We start from the raw sequence: 8,857 nt of genomic DNA, 5'->3' as shown, positions 1-8,857 counted from the left end.
TTCAATTTTTCTTCAGTACTCCGCTCTATACGAAACAATTGCATTTTCTACTCCTACCCCCACAACACCATGATCTTCTTCTTCTCCCTCTTTCATGGATTCTTGTGACCGTAACCTCCATTTGCTGAGATCTCTCCCGGTCTTCAAGAACACCATCAACCGTGGTGAGTTGATTAGGAGCTTGCATGTGCACGGCTTGGATGAGGCGAAGAGAAATAAAGTTGAAAGGGAGTTTGTGTTCATAGAAAATGGGTTGTATGTGGAGCTGACAACTGAGCCGCTTATGAGATTGATGAAATTTCCAGCTTCCCAAGTGCTCCAAGGGCATGTCAATGGTTGCTGGGTTTGCATTTTTGCATTTCATAAGAATTCACCTTCTGATTTTACATGCATTCCCTCTATTCTTTCAGTCTCCATGTACCATTTTCAGTCTAATGAATTTAGTCTTATGTTGTCTCTCTGCTTATGAAGTTTTTCACGGTATTGTTCTTTTGGTGGGGGGTTGTCATTTTTTATGTTTGTGTTTATGTTTGAGATGTACTAATTGTAGTATTACCCGATTACGGATTTGTAAACACATCATTAGAATGATTAGCTTGATGTTTAGGATTTGGTTGTCTACATTTTTTTGGGATCTTTTTACCCTTTTAGATTTCGCTCCTTCCCTGACAATTCCTGACTTCGCCACTGACTAAAGGCATACTTTTTGTTGGGGCTCCACTTGTTTTGGAGGATATTGCGGCGTGCTAGAGCACAAACACATGATATACTGATTCTCTCATATTATAGTGTGCTAGAGCACAAACACATGATATACTGATTCTCTCATATTATAGTGCTTCGATTGATTATTAATGTTATATTCTAAAGTATAAATTGGATCGTCTACTCATAATATAACATGTTGATGTGCTCTAGTATGTTTCAATAATTTTTCTTGATGAAGAGCCTTTGGTTTGCTTTCTATTATGTTACTAGTTGCATGGAAGAGTGCATTTTGCATGCTATCCTTAGTGGTCGTGAGCATTACCACTACATAAATTATGATTGGTTTAGTTTAGGTTTTGAGATTTAAGTAGTAGACAAATTTGATCACATTCATCAACAACTATTCATGTGGTGGTAATGCTCATAAAAATGCAATTTGAGTGGAAAAGCTAGGGTTACAAGACAACCATTTCACTGAATCTCTTGCAATCTTTAAAACCCAATGCAATTGTTGAAAATTCTATACTGTATCGATGTATCGGATTACATCAAGTAACCGGGTTTAAACATTTTTAGCTGTTCAAACATTGGTGCATCCTGTATAGGGATGATATATAAAACCTGAAAGGAAGCTTCTTGCAAATAACCCAGCGGTTAGGTTTAGTCAAGCATTGACCTCTTCCCCGAAATACAAGCATGGGTTGAAGCATATGAGGAGGGGAAATGACATCACTTTTTCAAGCAGATTGAGCACGCTAAGTTAGCCATTGCTATACACAAAATACATGCTTCACCTAACACCAAAAAAGAATCCAAAAAATAACAAGTGCTATTATGTCCACTATGTTGTCTAATTTTTCACCCACTACTTAATGAAAGCTTTAGTGACAAGTTTATTCTATTGCAAGATTACATAGAAGGACATAAGCAAATTATAAAGAAAGTGTATTTGTTTGGGAACTGAAGTGACGTAGGCGACTCCGCCTCTCTCTGTATGTCTCAGGCGCACCAGTGAACTCACAACCAAACTGAAAACCAAGCGAAAGACCCACGGTTTAAGTGTTGCTTCCCTTTGATTGAGTAAACACATTATGCCATTTTTAGAATTTAAGGAATGATTCTTGGTATAGACGCAAATAGTGGAAAAAATGGAACAAATCACGTCCCTTCCTCCAGTTGGGCCAAACGATAAGAACCTTAAAAGATGCAAATAGAGTTAGGGATTAAGGGTTCTGTCTCTGTCCATCTCTCTTGCAATTTCCTAAATGCATGTGAATCAATGAACAAATTTATAGATGAATTAGTTTAGAATATTGCTAGTATTAAAAAAAAAAAAGATACTGCAAATAGTAAGTCATCCTCACTTGGATTGCCAATCGCCGCTCTCTTGTCTCTTCCAATCCCTTTCATCAAGTATGATATATGAATTTCCACGGCTAGTCATCTCATTCATGCATTCACTATATCTGCTCCTACAAGGCTTCATTAAAATTTGGAAAAGTCCACAGGAAATCTCGTGTATTCCTTATTAGTGAAAAACAAATAAGAAAGCAACGAGTGTAATAATGATTATTTTACTGTTAACAATAATTTCGCTGTTTAGAAAATTTGTAAATAATGACACAACAGTCATATCCAAGAAGTGACTAAATACGAGAACATATCTAAATACGTTTACGTAACTTACCATGTAGGCGATGGACTTGCAAAATACAAGAACATATCTAAATCCATTTACGTAATTTACCACAAGAAAAGAACAGTAAATAAGATGATAAGTTGTGAATTGTGATGGAACATGAAGATCCTTAATTCAAAGTCTCTGCTGTATATGGATTTCTACAACCCGTCACAAACAGGTACCAGCTGTGTCGACAAAGGACTTGCAAACTTGTAAAAGTGGTTGTAAACAACCGCCACTCATTTCGTTTTCCAATCAATCGGTTTTTCAACATAGGGAATTTGGAATTTAAAGGAAACCAAGAAACAAGACTAAATTGTAAATTCAAAACAGGAAATAAAGCAAATCCTAATTGAAAGATGCAAACCTAAATCCATAAGAGCAAGGAAACCTAAATATAATCTCACACTTCCCATTTTTATTATTCTCCAACAGGGTCCAAAACTAGGGTTTACATGGCATATGTTAAATCAGGAAGAAACCAAAGTGGTGTTAATTAGGATTATATTTCATAAAGATGATCATAGTAATCCTAGGAATAGTATGGCTACTTGTGTAAGAAGGAATCACAATTCTCGAGTGAAACTAATTTTAGTCAGACTAGTACACGGATATACCATGATCATCACTATATATAAAAAGGAAAAGTATTTTTTTTTAAGTACAACGATATATTTACACTAAGAGGATGAGAGAGTTTAGCTAAGCCAGACAAAAGGCAACCTAATTTAGTATCAAATTTGTCATTCACGCGATCCGAACATAAGACTTCTCACTTACAAGTGAAAATGAATACAATCAGACCGTTGTATCGAGTGACAAAAAAAAAAAAAGTACTTAAAAGCAATATATATCTCACAATTAGCAAAACTTTTTCACATCTGTCTCCCTCTCGTGCGTACCATAGTCAATACGGACAACGCTTACATAGTATATGTTATACATACTATCTGGATATATTCTAGTTTGCTTCAACAATTTTTCTTGACGAAGAGGCTTTGGTTTGCTTTCTATTATGTTACTAGTTGCATGGAAGTGTGCATTTTGCTCGCTATCCTTCAATGGTCATGACCATTACCATTTACCACTTATATTAATTGCGATTGAATTAGTTTAAGTTTTGAGATTGAAGTAGTAAACAAATATGATCACATTCATCGACAATAATTCATGTGGCGGTAATGCTCATAAAAATGCACTTTGAGTGGAAAAGCTAGGGTTAGAAGAAAATCATTTCACTGAATCTCGTGCAATCATTAAAACCAGTGACGGAGCGAGCATGAGGTTATTGGTTGCCTTTAACCCCAATAACTTAAAAAAACTTAATGTAAATTTGTTTGTGTATTGTATAATGACCCTTAAAAATAATTGAGGCAATCTAAATTACAACATCCTTCTTCTACTTGTTCTTTCACATTTGTCTTCATTTTCTATTTTCTTGTGCGCACCATGTGCTCTATGAAATATCTTAGTTAAAAAGCCTTCAATATTATTCCACAGTATCATGCACTCACCCTTTACAAGCTACAAATAATAGTAGTTGTCGACGTATGTTGGCATAAACATTCGGCATATGTTGACAGGAATTGGCAAGTGCCTACTAGGTGCTCGATGAAATAGCTCAATGAAGCTTTTTTAGTTGATATTATACCCCATTATTTAAAAATCCTGACTTCGCCACTGATTAAAACCCAATGCAATTGCCGAAATTTCTTTACTTTATCGATGTATTGGATAACTGGATTTAAACATTTTTAACCGTTCAAACATTGGTACATCCTGTACATAGATGTAGTATAAAACCCCAAAAGGAAGCTTCTTGCAAATAACTCCGAAATACAAGCATAGGTTGAAGCATCTGAGGTGGGGAATTGACATCACTTTTTCTACTTTTGTCACCACTTTAATCATAGTTCAAGCAGATTGAGCACGCTAAGTTAGCCGTTGCTACACACAAAATACATGCTTCACCTAACACCAAAAAACAAAACCAAAAATTAATGAGTGCTATTATGTCAACTATATTGTTTTTACTTTTTCACTCACTTTTTAATGAAAGTTTTAGTGACAAGTTTATTTTATTGCGAAGTTACATAGAAGGACATAAGCAAAATATAAAGAAAATGTTTTTGTTTGGGAACTAAAGTGACATAGGCAACCCCGTCTCTCTTTATCTCTTCGGCGCACCACCACTCCTCACAACCCAACTCAAAACCAACCAAAAGACCCAAGGTTTAAGTGCTGCTTTCCTTTGATTGAGCAAACATATTTTGCCATTCTTAGGATTTAAGGAATGATTCTTGGTATAGACACAAATAGTGAGAAAAATGAAACAAATCACGTCCCTTCCTTTAGTCGGGCTAAACTGTATGAACCCTAAAAAGTGCGAACAGAGTTAGGGATGAGGGCTTTAGTCTTTGTCTATCCCTCCTGCAATTTCGTAAATGCATGTGAATCAATGAACAAATTAATAGATGAATTAGTTTAGAATATCACTGGTATTTACAAAAAAAAAAAAAAAAAAAACTGCATATATTAAATCATCCTCACTTGCATTGCCAATTGCCACTCTCTTGTCTCTTCCAATCCCTTTCATAAATTATGATTTATGAATTTCCACGGCTAGACATATCGATTTTCCACCAAAGACTAATCGGTGTGCAAAGACTTCCACAGGTAGCTAGCCATCTCATTCATGCATTCATAATATCTGCTCGTACACGGCTTGCAAACTTGTAAATATCCAAGTAGTGACTACCAGTCTACCAGCATGTATGGTGTAAAACATAAGAACATATCCAAATCGGTTTTCGTTAGTAAGTTGATAAGTTGTGAATTGTGATGGAATATGAAGACCCTTAATTCAAAGTCTTCGCTGCATATGGATTTCCACAACCCATCACAACCAGGTACCAGCTGTGTCGACAAGGGACCTGCAAACTTGTAAATGGGGTTGTGAACAACTGCCACTCATGTCAGTTACCCCTTGTTCTTTTCTCCATCAGACGACTTTCGTTTTCAGCTCTCCGGCCAACATCGATAATCTGTTCCTATAAATTCCGGTATCATCAAAATTTGGAAAAGTCCATAGAAAATCTCTTGTGTTTCCTATTAGTGAAAAACAAATAAGAAAGCGATCAGTGTAACAATCACTACTTTAGACTGTTAATAACAATTCTATTGTCTAGGAAAATTTGTAAATAACGACTGAACAGTCATATTCATTTTAATTCGAACAAAATATAGAACATATCTAAATTCGTTTTCATAATTTACCACAAGAAAAGAACTGTAAATAAGATGATTAGTTCTGGATTGTGATGGAACATGAAGACCTTTAATTCAAAGTCTCCGCTGCATATGGATTTCTACAACACATCACAACCAGGTACTAGCTATGTCGACAGAGGACTTGCAAACTTGTAGAAGGGGTTGTGAACACTAGCCACTCATTCCAGTTACCTTTTTTTCTTTTCTCCATCATACGACTTTCGTTTTCAACTCTCCGGCCTACATCTATAATCTGTTCCTACATGCATTCATAGTATCTGCTCCTACACGGCTTGCAAACTTGTAAAAATCCAAGTAGTGACTACCAGTCTACCAGCATGTGTGGTGCAGGCGATGGTTGCAAAATTTAAGAACGTATCTAATGGTTGCAAAATTTAAGAACGTACCTAAATCCGTTTTCGTAATTTACCACAAGGAAAAAAACAGTAAATAAGATGATAAGTTGTGAATTGTGATGGAACATGAAGACCCTTAATTCAAAGTCTCCGCTACATATGGATTTCTACAACCTATCACAACCAGCTGTGTCGATAAAGGACTTGCAAACTTGTAAAAGGGGTTGTGAACATCCACCACTCATTTCAGTTACCCTTTTTTTTCTTTCTTTTTTTGGGTGGCGGTGGCAACGGGACTGATGGTGGTGATGGTGATGGCAACAACAATTGTAAGGGTATGGTGGCGATGGCAATAATGAGGTGTAGTGGTTGGGGTGCGCAAGTTAAAAGTTTTTTTGTTTGGGAACTAAAGTGACTTAGGCAACCCTACCTCTCTCAAAACCAAGCGAAAGACTCGAGATTTAAGAGCCACTTCCTTTTGATTGAGCAAAGATTTTTTGCCATTCTTTGGATTTAATCTGATATAGGCGCAAATAGTAGTAAAAATGGAACAAATCACGTCCCTTATTCCAGTCGGGCCAAATGGTAAGAATCCTAAAAGGTGCGAACATACTTAGGAATTAGGATTTTTGTCTCTGTCTATCTCTCTTGCAGTTTTGTAAATGCATATGAATCAGTGAACAAGTTTTAAATGAATTAATTTAGAATATCGCTGAGTATTTACAAAAAAAAAAAAAGTACCACAAATTGTAAATCATTCTCACTTGCATTGCCAATTGCCTCTCTCTTGTCCCTTCCAATTCCTTTCATCAAGTATGATTTATGAATTTCCACGGCTAGCCATATGGATTTTCCACCAAAGACTAATTGGTGTGCCAAGACTTCCACTGGTAGCTAGCCATCTCATTCATGCATTCATAATATCTGCTCCTACACGGCTTCATTAGAATTCGGATAAATCCATAGAAAATCTCTTGTATTCCCTATTAGTGCCAAGACACCACTCTAGTTTTGCTTTTGCTTTTTATTTCGAAAGCTGGTTCATAAAAAAAAAAAAAAAAAAAAAAAGATAAATTTCACAGCATTATCCTTTGTATAAGCAAGAGGGTGTCAATTTTATGTGTAAACTGTCATTTAACCTTTTGAACTATTACTCCAGTTGAGATTGACTTCCTGAACTTTTTTTTTTGGTTAATAACCCCTGAACTATTTGAAATTAGCCAATTAACCCATTGTCGGTAGATTTCATCCACTATTTCATCAAATTTAAGGGCATATTAGTATTTCCATCATTAATTTTAACTTGTCAACTATAACTACCAATAAAATTATGACATATGGACACAAAATAATGTCTGTAATGACAATGTAAAATGGTTCGCTATGTAAACGTTTGGTTTTTTTTTATTATTTATGTTTTCTTTTTATGCTATATGTTTAACACATTATTTTGTGCCACATATCATAGTTTTATCGATGGTTATCGTTGACAAGTAAGAATTGATGACGAAATAGCCGATTCGTTCTTGAATTTGACGGAATGGTGAACGAAATCTAATTGCAAGGGGTTAACTAGTTTATGGGTAAATAAAAGTTTCATCCTTCTAAATTTTATTATGGATAAGTGTATAAAATTATTCGAATATTGGTGCATCACGTCATTCGTGATACTTCCTTTCAAATTTTGCCATGTGTCATGTTCTTACACAATTGGAATTTAATCTCATTTTTAATCTTTAAATAAATTTAGAAGATGAAAGGAACAAAATAGATCGTGTTCCTGAAGTTGTTGCCCCCTCCGACCCAATCTGGTAATCCCCTTCCGCGCACCGCCGCATCTATTTTCTTCACGATTTGGGGATTGAAATCGAAAATGATCGGCAAAGCGGTGTGAAGGCGTTTGGTGGCTGAGTGGGACTCATCCATTCAACGTGGTTCTGGTTGAATTTTGGAGAGTTGGTAAAGAAGAAAACGGGATTTGATTTGAAGGTTAGACAATTAGATTCAATTTTAGTTTCTGTATGGTTGCAAAGAAAGTATAACATTACAAGTTACTGGGAAGCTGCAAGGCTAATTCTTTTGTTTTGATTAACTTGGGTGGGCACTGATTTTGTTTTGAAATGACTGATGAGGAAATCATTAGAAAATCTTGGAACAGCAGCCATGGCGGAAACTGGGTGGGGCGTTGCCGTGGAAGGAGGCTCAAAGGCATCTGGGCTTTTGTTTTCTTTTATTTTTTTTTATTTTTTTATTTATAAAAAGTGAAATTGAGATTCAATTCCAGCTGTATAAAAGTGGTCGAGCTTGGCAAACTTTGAATGGAAGTACCACGGATGACGTGGCACTACTCTACTACACTATAATTTATCCAAGCATTGACCTCTTCCCCGAAACACAAGCATAGGTTGAAGCATCAGAGGAGGGGAAATGACATCACATTTTCAACTTTTGTCACCAACTTTTTTTTTTTTTTTTTTTTTTTTTTTTTTTTTTTGAAGAGGCTTTTGTCACCACTTTAATCATTAAGATGGCTGCAATTTTCTATAACGGCCATGTCCTACTTACATGTATTCAGTTTTGTTTTAGCCTTTTATTTTCAAAAGCTAATTAAAAAAAAAAACAAAAAACAGGGGATGCACTATCCGCACTTCTTTTTATTTCTCACACGTCCTTTTAATTTGCAATTGTTAGATCAAATGAATTAACGAAGATCAAATGATAGAAATTAATTAAAGGTGTGTAAGAAATTAAAAAAGAATGTCGATAGCACACCACAAAAGATAAATTCTTATAAATTGTATTAGCAAGAGGGTGTCAATTTTATATATAGTTCAAGCAGACT

At 35.5% G+C, this 8,857-nt stretch overlaps 1 long non-coding RNA gene across 1 annotated transcript; it reads left to right on the top strand.

Annotated features, from left to right (window-relative positions):
- The first annotated feature begins 7,784 nt into the window (after window positions 1–7,784).
- LOC139189763 (uncharacterized) lies at window positions 7,785–8,378 on the top strand. The gene is made up of 2 exons (XR_011573641.1): window positions 7,785–8,004; window positions 8,159–8,378. It is a non-coding gene; the product is annotated as an uncharacterized lncRNA (long non-coding RNA).
- The last annotated feature ends 479 nt before the right edge of the window (window positions 8,379–8,857 follow it).

This window comes from Malus domestica, chromosome 12 (assembly GCF_042453785.1).
Source record: "Malus domestica chromosome 12, GDT2T_hap1".
Classification (NCBI taxonomy): Eukaryota; Viridiplantae; Streptophyta; class Magnoliopsida; order Rosales; family Rosaceae; genus Malus; species Malus domestica.
Note: the sequence above shows the minus strand (reverse complement) of the source record. Positions and strands in the feature narration are given on the sequence as shown.